The 12516-nt window shown below is 39.1% G+C and overlaps 1 pseudogene; it reads right to left on the bottom strand.

The window, feature by feature from the left end:
- Positions 1–10009: 10009 nt before the first annotated feature.
- Positions 10010–11066, bottom strand: LOC102860773 (annotated as a pseudogene).
- Positions 11067–12516: the final 1450 nt, after the last annotated feature.

The following is a 12516-nucleotide window of genomic DNA, read 5'->3' as shown; positions in this document are numbered from 1 at the left end:
ATGAGGTTTTCTATCCATTCCAACAACTAAGAAATAGTGATAAGAGTTGGGACCTCAGAAGTCTCTTAGGACCAATTAGTAGGCTCTGTGTCCAGGAGAAAATGAATATACTTACCAGTAATGTTAATGCTCACCCACAGCTCTTCTGGGAGGGTCTAAATTGTTGGAGCGTCCTCCTTTGTTTCCAAGGTGCAAATAATTTCTGACCCATAGTTACCCTACAAGAGAATAAAAATTTTACAAAAAGTAGCAATTCTCACAATAGTTGCTGTGTCTGAGCCCATTGTTGTAGCCACTCTGTCAATCCATTTCATTGAGGGCCGTCTTCTTTTTTTACTGACCCTCTCCTTTACCAAGCATGATGGCTACTCCAAGGACTGATCTGTCCTGATAAACTGCCCCAATGTACATGAGGCAAAGTCCCACCATCTTAAACTTAAGGAGCATTCTGGCTGTACTTCTTCCAAGACTGATATGTTCGTTATTCCTGGAGCCCGTGGAATGTTGAGTATTTTTCCACTAACAACACAATTAAAACAAATTGGTTCTTCTTCAAATTAATTTATGTATTGCCTAGATTTCATTAGCATATAAGGTGATGCAATATACCTTGCCTTAGGTCAGGCACATCTCAGTCCTGTGACAACTTTGCTCTTTAATGCTAAGTGGTTTTTTTTTAAAAAAAAAAAGAACTTCAATTTTTTCTTCAACAGATTTCCAATGCAATAAGTCTTTTGATTTCTTGACTGCTCTCATTCTGTACAGAACTGCACTGATAGCCTGGAGGCTCACCCTGGTTGTTTGAATTCATCAACATTTCCAGGGAGAGATAGGAAATGCCCTGCCAGGCAATTTACAGCCTTTAAAAATCAGCTACTAGTCTGTTCCAATTCAACAGCAATGATTTTTTTTTTCTGAGAGAGCTTCATTGGTTATTGATTATGGATCATAAAATTAAATTTTTTACAACTTCGTTTTGTCACTGTTTATCATGATTTTCTTTATTGGTACAGATGTGAGGACTTTTTTCTTATTGAAGTGAAGTTCATACTGAAGGCTATATAGTCTTGAGTTTCATCAGTAAGTTCTTCAAGTCTTCTTTGCTTTCAGCAAAGTTTTGTCAACTACATGCAGCAGGTTGTTAATATAAGTCTTCTTTGATGACCATGGTCTTCTTCATGTTGTCCAGCATCTCAGATTATTTGTTCCGAACATGGATTGAATAAGAACAGTAGGATACCTTTCTGACGTACACCCTTAATAATTTTAAATCTTGTTTTTATTTTAAATCTTCCTCTTGTTCTGGTCAACAGATTGCCTCCTGATTTGTGCACAAGAGTAATTAAATGTTACAGAATTATCATTCTTTGTGATGTCTATGTATTTTTTTTAATCCATACAGCTGAATGATTGCCTAACACAGTGAATAAAACACGGGTACACATCTTTCTGGTGGATTCTGCTTTATGATATCCCTAATTCTGAATAACCTATGGACTTCCAAAAGAACAATCAGGTATTACTTAGGGGAAGGGCAATCAGAGTGCTTCTTGGAGACAAAGAAGCTTCACTTCACATACTTTGGGCATGTTGACAAGAGAGGTTCTATCTTGGAAAAGGACATTGTATTTTGAAAGGTGGAGGCTCAGCAAAAGAGAGGAAGACCCTCAGAGAGATGAATTGACATGGTGATTGCAGCTGGCACAGCATAGGAAAAGGGTTCAGATCTGTTGTTCATAGGGTCATTATGAGTCATATTCAACTTGACAGCACATAACAACAACCAACTTCTCTTCTGAACCTGACTTGAATTTCTGGTGATTCTCTTTAATATACTGCTCCAACCATATTTTAAAAATCATCTTTAGCAAAATTTTACTCATGTGATATTAATGATTTTGTTCAACAAGTTCTCAAGCAATCAGAGGAAGAGTTAAGATTTAAGGGCAGTGGGCTGTTTCATTTCAGATATGGAGGATTTATAGTCTGAGCAAACCATTTCTCTATGCTAATAGGCATTTTATATTATATTATAAATATAGTTCTTGAGTTCAAGGGATAGGTCACATCAGGAAATGTAGATTTAGGAGGAAGCTGGTTGCCATATGATGAAAATACTCAAGTAGTCTTCCATGATGCCCGTATGGTGAGAGACCAAGGGCTCCTGACAATAGTCATGTGAAGAAGCCATTGTGAAGCCACACTCTGCATTTTCAGTCAATACTTTAGCTGATGATTGCCCCAGTCAAAACATTGCCTGGTCTGGGATCTCATGAGAGATTGTGGTCCAGAACCACCCAGCTAATCTTCCCTAAATTCCTGAACATGTAATAAGACAATAAATAACATCTTTGTTATTTAAAACCTAAAAGGGGGGGAGAGAAATAGTGATTTAGGAATCAATCCAACTAAATGTTGAGAAAGAATTATATTATTCCTCAGAAAGATAATATATTGTTGCTATTGTGTACCATAGAGTCGAAACCAACCCATAGCTTATCATCCATTGGGTTTTCAGAGGCAGTTAATCTCACAAGAGGAGATTACCCATCTTTCTTCTGTGGAGCATCTGATGTCCTCTAACCACATGCTTTCAGGATTGCAGTGCAGCTCTATGTACAAGAGCCCTAAACCGTGCTCTATCCTGTGTCAACCTTATTGTCTCTGACACACCTAACCCCATTATCCTAGTTACTGAATTGATCCATCTCATCAAGGGTCTTCCTCTCTTGCACTGTCCCTCCACCCTCCCAAACATGATGTCCCTCTCCAAGGACCGGTCTTTCCTTGTAACATGTCCAAAGTATGTCAGACAAAGCTTCAGAATCCTTGCCTCCAAGGAGCAGGCTGGTTTCACCCACTCTAGGACAAACCTGTTTGTTCTCCTGGCCATGGTATATTTAACACTCTTCTCCAGCACCACAGCTCAAAGGCATCAATTCTCTTTCTATCACACCTAGTCATTGTCCAGCTCTCTGACACATATCAAGCAATTGTGAATACAATGCCCTGGATCAGAAAAAAAGATGGGAAATCTCCTCCTGTGCAATTTACAACCTCCAGGATCCTGACTATGAGTTGGTTCCAACATGACAGCAATAAGAGTTTGTTGTTGTTATGTACTGTGGAGTCAGAACCAACTCAGTGACTGGGGTAATCAGGATGGGTGTGTCGGAGGCAGTGCGAATGGCACAGGACAGAGCAGGGTTTAGGGCTGTTGTAGTCGCTATGAGTCACAAGCGACTCGACGGCACATAACAACAACAACGACAGGTGGTGTCCATAGTTAATTTGGCTGGTAAATGAAAACTCAGAAGTTTAAGTTGACCTAGAAGCACGTCATAAGAAAAATATGGTTAAGTACTTCTAGAAAACAAACAAACAAACAAACATCCCACTACAATTCTTTAAAACTATATAGAAAGCAGTCCCAATCAACTCAGTGGCAATGCTTCTAGCTGCAGTGGGGGTTCAGTGGTAAAATTCTCATTTTCCATACAGAAGACTGGAGTTCCATTTCCAGCCCACATTCCTCATGTGCAGCCACCACCCTCCTGTCAATGGCAATTTGCATCTTGCTATGATGCTGAACAATAAAATCCTACAAAGCACACAAAGGTCCAATCTGAGACTGTTCATGGAAATGGCACAGGACCAGATGATATTTGGTTCTGTTATCCATGGAGTCACCATGAGTCAGGGGCGCACATGACAAGAGCTAACAGCAAAAACAAGTAGAAATCCTCCCATCAATGCATCTATTTTGTATCATTTTACACCCAGTTCTCAGGTGGCCTAGTGGTAATGAGTTACTCTGCCAACCCAAAGGCACATGATATGATAGTTAAAGCAGCTCTACCAGCACTCTGAAGGAGAAAAATGGACAATCTCCTCCCATACAATTTATAGCCTCAAAAACCTTGCTGAAGGATTGGCTATGAGTTGGTTCTGACTTGACAGTACATAACAACTACAAACTCTCATTGCTGTCATGTTAGAACCAACTCATAGTCAGGATCCTCCAGCAGGTTCTGGAGGTTGTAAATTGCACAGGCAGAGATATTCCATTTTTTTCCCAAGGAGCTACTGATGGACTTGAACCTCCAGAGAGGTATCACCTTTGAGTTTGAAAGCACACCTCCTTACAGAGCAGGCGACTTCCATGCTTTACTCTGTAGGATCTTATCAGAAAGACAAAGTAGAATTTTCATGGATGTTAAGCAAGAAAAACCTTGCTGAAGATAATGAAAAAAGTGGTGAGAACAGTACATTGACAGAGGACTTCCAGAACTTCAAACTGGATGTAAAAGAGGCCATGGAACCAGAAATATTGTTACTTATATCAAATGGATCTTGACTGAAAGCAGAGAGTACCAAAAAGAAACATGTCTATTTGTGGTTTATTGACTGTGCAAAACCATTTGACTATAGCGATCATAACAAATCATGGCTAACATCAAGGACAGTGGGAAATAATTAAGCACACTTAATTGTGCTTGTGTGAAAGCTAGATCTAGACCAAGAAGCTGCTCTTTGAACAGAACAAGGGAGAGCTGCATGTCTTAACATCAAGAAAGGTGTGCATCAGGGCCATATCTTCTCTCCATATCTGCTCAAACTTAATGCTGAACAAATAATTTAAGAAGCTGGGATTTATGTAAAAGGATGTGGTATCAAGATCAAAGGAAGACTCATCAACATACTTTTTTATGCAGATGACATACCCTTGTTGGCTGAAAATGAGAAGTACTTAAAAACACTTGTTACAAAAGATCAAAGACTACAGTCTTTAATACGGATTACATGTCTACATCAAAAAACTAAAGATCCTCAACACTGTGCCAATAGGCAATATTGTGATAGATGGAGAAAAGATGTCGTTGTCAATGATTTAATTTTGTTTGAATCCACAATCAACACTTCTAGTGCCAGCAGTCAAGAAATCAAAAGACATTACATCATCAGGAAAAGTCAGGAACCTCTCCAAAGTACTGAAGAAGAATAATGATGTCAGCTTGAAGACTGAAGTGTGCCAGATTCAAGCCATGGTCTTTTCAATCATCTGCTATGATCTGAGAGCTGGTCAATGAATAAGAATGACAGAGGAAAGACCAATGTCTTTGAGTTGTGGTGTTGAAGAAGGGTGTTGAATGTCCCATGGATTGTCATAGTCACTATGAGTCATATTCAACTCAATGGTACTTGACAAATAAATTCTCATCTCTCTTCAAGTGAAGAGAAAGGATCAATAGTGAACTAGAGAAACTCCCTCTCTGATCTAAAATTTATTGTTTATGGCACTCTGTGGACCTAACGGGGGGGGGGCACATGGTGAAAAGTTGATTAAAGTTTCTGTTTTGCATGTTTTGCTGACCAACCCCCACCTTTGCACACAGAGAAGATGAAGGATGGTAAGAGAGGGTTGAGTTGCAGAAAGGAGTGGCTAAAATGCCGAACCTACTTGGTGTGGTCTCTTGGGCATTCTTTTCATGTGGATGAAGGGGTGAAATATGTCTAGGAAGTAGACTCTAGTTTATACCTCCCTGAAGGAGACCATCTCAACTATAGGCATTGTTGTCAGGGAATCCTCATCAGCCGGTACATCTTCAAGCAGGAACTGTGTCCTCACCAGTGTTATTGTTCTTCTTGTTAAATATCAGCAAGTCAATTCTGACTCATGATGTTCTTATGACCAACAGAATGAAATGCAGACCTGACTGGTCCAGCTCACAATCAAGAGTATGTTTGAGTTCATCAATGTGACTGCTATGTCAATTCATCTTACTGATGGTTTCCCTCCCTGGTTCTGAACATCTGCTTCAACAGATATGACACCTTCCTCTAGAAAATGGAATTTTCAGGATTGTCTGTCCAAAGTCCTATCCCCATATCTTTTCAATCTATATGCTGAACAGATTATCTGGGAGGCTGGGCTCTATGAAGAGAAGTGTGACATCAGGATTGAAGGTAGACTCATCAACAATCTATGTTATGCATATAACACAACCCTGCTTACTGAAACTGAGGAGGGCCTGAAGCGCTTGCTGCAGAGGGTCAAGGACTGCAGCCTTCAATATGGATTGAAGCTCAACATCAAGAAAACAAAGATTCTTACCTCTGGGTTGATTGGCAGCATCATGATAGATGATGAAGAGATTAAGACTGTTGATAGCTTCAGTTTGCTTGGCTCTACAATCAACACTCTTGCTTAAAAAACGAATTGCATTAGGAAAGTCTGCTCTCAGAGACCTCTACAAAATACTGAAGAGCAACGATGTCAGTCTGAAGACTAAGGTGCAACTGATACAGGCCATTGACTTTGCAGTTACTTGCTATGCATCAGAGAGCTGGACAATGAATAGGGATAATAGAAAGAGAATTGATGCCTTTGAGCTGTGGTGCTGGAGAAGAATATTGAATATACCATGGAATGCTTGGAGAACAAACAAGTACGTCCTGAACAGTGTGAAGCCAGGCTGCTCCTTGAAGGTAAGGATTCTAAAACTTCATCTGACATACTTTGAACAAGTTTCAAGATGGGATCAGTCCTTGGAGAGGGAATTCATGTTTGGGAGGGTGGAGGGACAGTGCAGGAGAGGAAGGCCTTCAATAAGATGGATTGATCCAGTCACTGGGGTAATGGGAATAGACGTGTCAGAGACAATAAGATTAGCAAGCAATAGAGCAGGGTTTAGGGTTGTTGTGCATAGGGTCTCTATGAATCTCAGGTGACTCGATGGCACATAACAACAACATGTCCAAAGTAACTTAGTTGGACAATAATCTAGTGTCACTCATAACTTTTCAGTCACTGATTTTTGAAAGTAAACTATTAGGCCTTTCTTCCTTAGTCTGTGAGCTCTTCTGAAACCCATTCACCATGGTATTCCTGGTGACATCTGAAATAACAATAGCACCACTTCTAGTGTCTTAGTAGCATATATGTCACTACAGTGTGACAAACTGACAAATCAGAAGGCAGAGATACCAGTGCAGGATGTAAGGAAGGGGACAGGGGGCTGGCCTGTTCTGATAGTCTTGGGCCTGCCTTTGGCCCAACCAAACAAGTTTTCTCGCTAGTCCAGCAGACGAGGAATCACTTAAGAATCTTCTCACTTCTTACTTGGGAATCTCACTGGGGTCTGGGACACAGTAATCACCTGGATTAAGAGTATGACATTGTCCCCAGTGCATGGAGATCTTCTCAGAGCCCTCATGGAAGGTGACTATGGCAGAAAAGATTCAGTCTTCAAATTCCACGTTTTCTAACATCTTACTTTCATCCACCAGCCACAAAAAAATGGCTCTGAAACTCTAATAACATTTCATAACACTAAACAACCCATTAGAAGTGTGTTCTGGGATTTCCATTTGTCTCTATGGATAACACTGAGACATTTCTATTTGTCTGAATGTTATCCACAATTTGTTAAAATCCATGCAAATGCTTCTTCATAATACAATACTTAGATTGACTCAGGACTGCAACAATGAGCTCAAGTGTATCAGAGATGACAATGATGGAGGCACAAGATAGAAAAGGGTTCAGATCTGTTGTTCACAGGATCACTATGAATAGTATAAAACTCAATGGCACCTAACAATAAACATCTTTCTAGTATTCTTTGTTTTCAGTCATGAGCCATCTGACTTCAGCACTGATATTCTTTAGGCCTTGGGCTTCTTCTGAATCCAGTTTAATTTTCTGGTAGTTCCCTACTTACTGCTCCAGTCATTTTAAAATAATCTTCAGCAAGATTTTACTTGCATGTGGTACTAATTACATTGTGCAATAATTTTCACAATCTTCAGGGTCACATTTCCTTGGAACAGGAACAAATATGGATTTATTTTTTTTTTTTTTTTTACAGTTCAGGTTAACTATCTTCCAAATTTCTCAACATAAACTGGTAATTCCTGAAATACCTCAATGGGTATTCCATCAATTCCTGAGGGCTTGTTTTTTGGCAATGCCTTCAGTGCACCTTGACTTTATTCCTTCAGTATTTTTGATCCTTAATCATATGCTATTTCCTGAAAATGAGTTGTCTGAATACAACAAGGAAACACCACATGGTTGAAAATCAGGAAAGTTCTGAATCAGTGTTGTGTCTTTTCTCCCTATCTATTCAATCTGAATACTGAACAAATCATTTGAGAAGTGGGACTGTGTAGAATTAGGATTGGAGAAAGACTCATCAGCAACCTTCATTATGCAGATGACACAACCATGCTTCCAGGAACGGAATATCTGAAGTGCTTACCAAAGAAGATCAAAGACTATAGCCTTCAACATGGATTACATCTCAACACAAAGAAAACAAAAATTCTCATCCTTGGATAGGACCAATAGAACCAATCATGATGGAGAAAAGACGGAAATCCTCAACTTTGTTTTACTAGGATCTACTAGCAATACTCACAATAATTAACAGCCGCCAAGAAATCAAAAGACATGTTGTATTGGGGAAATTTGCTGTCAAGAACCTCTTCAAGTTGTTAAAAAGCAAGGATGTCAGTTTAGAAACTAAGGTGCATATTACCCAAACTATGATATTTGAAGTTACTTCTGATGCATCTGAAAGCTGGACAATGAATAAGGAAGACCAAAGAATCATGCATTATCTTTGAGTTGTGGTGTTGGAATAGAGTACTATCTCATGGAGTGCCAAACAACCAACAAATACGACTTGGCGCCAGTGGAACCAAGGTGCTCCTTAGAGGAAGGAAGAATAAAATTTTGTCTCACGTACTTTGGACATGCTGTCAAGAAGGGCCACTTCTTAAAAAAGACACCATGCTGGGAAAGACAAGCAAAAGAAAAGATTAACAATGAATTCAGTAACAGGCTTTAGCATGAAATGGTGAAGGAGAGGGCAAGGTTCTTTTGTTCATAGGGTCACTGACTGGGTAGTACCTAATAACAATAATTAAAAATGGAGAACTTAAGAAGAGTCTTTGTAGGGAGTCGCTCATTCAGCCATTCAATTTTTTTTTTAAATTGAACTTCTATGAGTCAATAAAGTCCCTGAGTGGTATAACTGCTTAGGAGCTCAATTGCAAACCATGAAGTTTAGTAATTGAAACCCATTCAAGCTTCAGACCAAAGTGCTGGAAATATGCTTACTTGAAACCTCCATAGAGAATAAGCCTTTTCTGCACATACAGAGTCACCATGAGTCAAAATTAACTCTATAGAAATTAATTTTGTTTCATGTTATCATGAACTAAGCTAATTATTCTAGGTGCCACAGAAAAGAACCATATGCTCAACTCAAAGTATTACTGTTGAGTCTGAACTGATGTGTAGCTGTTTTGTGTTTTAAGCCTGCAAATAGCACAGAAGGAGATTGCCCATCTTTCTCTTTTTTTTTTTTACGTTAAAATACTGATAATTTTATAAATAAAATTTTAAACATGATAAAATTCCTCCAATATAAGGTTATAACAATGATTGTGAAATATAAAAACTTAGATTCATCTTTGAAAAACATTTAATCTTACAAAAATATCACAGTTAAAAAGTGCTACACATGGTTTCATTTCATTCCATTATTAAAGTTGTTCTAACACAATATGGCCTAAAATAAAGGAAAGGTGAATCAGGCATCAAATTCATCCTATATTGCCTGGGAAAAGAGCTTAAAGAGCATTTCTAGACCAGGTGAAATGGTTTGCAAGCTCACTGAATTCAATACCAGAAAAATCTTGTCACATCCCCAGTATTAATTACCCAGCTTTGTTCTAATAAAGAGGAGACACTCTACTTTCAATCCACCTGTAAGGAGTTGTCTCTCTGTTGGCTCCTAATTTTTAGGAGAAACGTTTCCATTAGGATTTTCGTGTTCAAATCCTATGTCAACAGTGAAGCTTTGAAATACTGAAGGATTCTGTGTTTATATAATAAAATCATGAAGCTAATTCCACATGAAGAGGAATTCATTTGGTCACTTGATCAGTTCCTTGCTGAGGTAGGATCATGTCCTTCTTTTTCCGAACACCGTCCTGACTATACAACCGCTGGCTGTACTGGGAAGGGCTCGAGTGCCTTCTCCGCATTCTTCCAGTTGTGAAAATTCTCTCTGTACCACTCAATTGTTTTCTTAATTCCTTCTTCCCAAGGAACCTTAGGTCTCCATCCTAAACCATGCATTTTTTCTGACTTCATTGGGTATCTCATGTCATTCATTAACATAATCAACCCAGTTTTCCATTTCAGATTCTGAACTAGTCTCTTTGATCATTTGTATTAGTTCTTTAGCAAGCTGTACAACTGACATTTCAAAATTGGTTCCAATGTTATAAATTTCACCTGGTTTCCCCTTTTTGAGGACAGTGAGAAATGCCTCTACCACATCAGTAGCATAAAGAAAATTTCTTGTTTGAAGCCCCGATCCATGAATGCAACATTTCCTGTTGTGTTGTAGTAAAGATACAAATTTTGGAATAACCTTTTCTGGATACTGATGTGGCCCATAAACATTACTGCTTCTTGTAATCACGACTGGAAACTTGCACCGTTCCCAGTAGGACTGTACAAAGTATTCAGCAGCTGCCTTAGATGATGCGTAAGAATTTGTAGGTTGTTTAGGTGAAGACTCATCAAATTCCTTATCCAGACTGCCTCCATACACTTCACCTGTGCTGACATAAATGAATTTCTCCACACGGGCTTCATAAGCTGCGCTCACCAAGACGTGAGTGCCATAAACATTAACATATTTAAACTTAAATGCACGTACAAATGAAAGATCCACATGTGTCTGTGCAGCGAAATGTAGGACTATATCTATTTTCTGTGTTTCAAAAAGCAGCTTCACGAAGTGAGAATCACATATGTCACCCTGTATAAATTTATAATTTTGTTTGGTAGAAATAGTTTCAAGATTCTTCAAACTTGCACAATAATCCAGCTTGTCTAGATTAATGATCATGTAATTTGGATAATCTTCTACTAAAGAAACAATCACATGTGATGCAATGAAGCCAGCACCTCCGGTCACCAGGAGCCACTTGTCAAAGTTTCCGGGAGGACCCGAGAGCTCCACAGGTGCCGCCGCAGACATCTCCCAAGTCGAAGTTGCCGGCACCTTTAAGCGCCTCCGAGTCTCCAGCCAGTAAGGGGAGCTCCATCGCGACTTTTTACGACACTCCCACGTCAATGGGGTGGACCATCTTTCTCTCTTAAAGTCACTGGTAGATTTGAACCACCAGCGAGATGGGCCTTTAGGGTTAGCAGAGCAACTCACTACAGAACAGGGTTCATTAGTCTTCATGCTTGGGAGAGAGCCGTGAGGAAGAAAGATTGAAATTTCTGCTCAATATCTGATAAAATAGACAAAAATAAACAAGACAAACATAAGAAACATAATATATTCAGTAGCTACTGGCATGGGATATTTTGAGTTGGATGATAATGATATATTACTCTGGAGATGAAAAGGTGATAAAAAATGGAGTTGCTTTCATAGTTAAGAAAGTCATTGCTAGATCCATGTTGAAGTACAATATTTTGAGTGACAGTATAATATCCATACACATACAAGGAAGGCCAGTGAATACCACTATCATTCAGATATATGCACCAACAACCAGGGCCAAGGAAGAGGAAATAGAAGATTTTTACCAACTTTTACAATTGGAGATCAATCAAACAACCAAGCTGCATTGATAATAATGGGTGACTGGGATGCAAAAGTTGGGAAGAGAGAAGAATCAGTAGTTGGAAAACATGGACTCTGTGACAGAAGTGGAGCTGGAGAGAGAATGATTGAATTTTACACAATCAATGACTTATTCATAGCAAATATATTTTTTAAGAGACATAAACGCAGGTTATACACATGGATTTCACCTGATGGTATGTGTAGTAATCAGATCAATTACATCTGCGGAAGGAATCGCTGGAGAAGCTCAATATCAGCTGTGAAAACTAGGCCAGGAGCTGATTGCGGAACAGACCACCAACTACTCATATGCAAGTTCAAGCTGAAGTTGAGGAAAATTAAACCAAATCCACAGCAACCAAAATATGACTTTGAGTCTATCCCACCTGAATTTCAGAACCATCTCAGGAACAGGTTTGAGGCCTTGTACCGAAACGCACGAAGACCTGACTAGTTGTGGTAGGATATCAAAGGTATCATCCAGGAAGAGTGCAAACTGTCATTGCAAAGGCAGAAGAGGTAAAAAAGACCAAGATGGATGTCAGGTGATACTCTGAAAACTGCACTGGAGCACAGAGAAGCCAAAACACAAGGAAGAATTCAAGATACTAAAGAGTTGAATAGAAGATTTCAAAAGACAGCGCGGGATGACAAAGTAAAATATTACAATGAAATGTGCAAGGAGTTAAAGTCAGAAAATCAAAATTGCTGAACTTGCTAAGCATTTCTTAAGCTCAAGGAACTGAGGAACAAATACAAACCTAGAGTTGCTATAATCAAGGATGCTTCAAGCAGAATATTAAATGATCCAGGAAGTATTAAAAGAAGATGGAAAGAATATACTGAGTCA

This window comes from Elephantulus edwardii, unplaced genomic scaffold (genome assembly GCF_000299155.1).
Source record: "Elephantulus edwardii isolate Elephantulus edwardi_28Jun2011 unplaced genomic scaffold, EleEdw1.0 scaffold00330, whole genome shotgun sequence".
Taxonomy (NCBI): Eukaryota; Metazoa; Chordata; class Mammalia; order Macroscelidea; family Macroscelididae; genus Elephantulus; species Elephantulus edwardii.
Note: the sequence above shows the minus strand (reverse complement) of the source record. Positions and strands in the feature narration are given on the sequence as shown.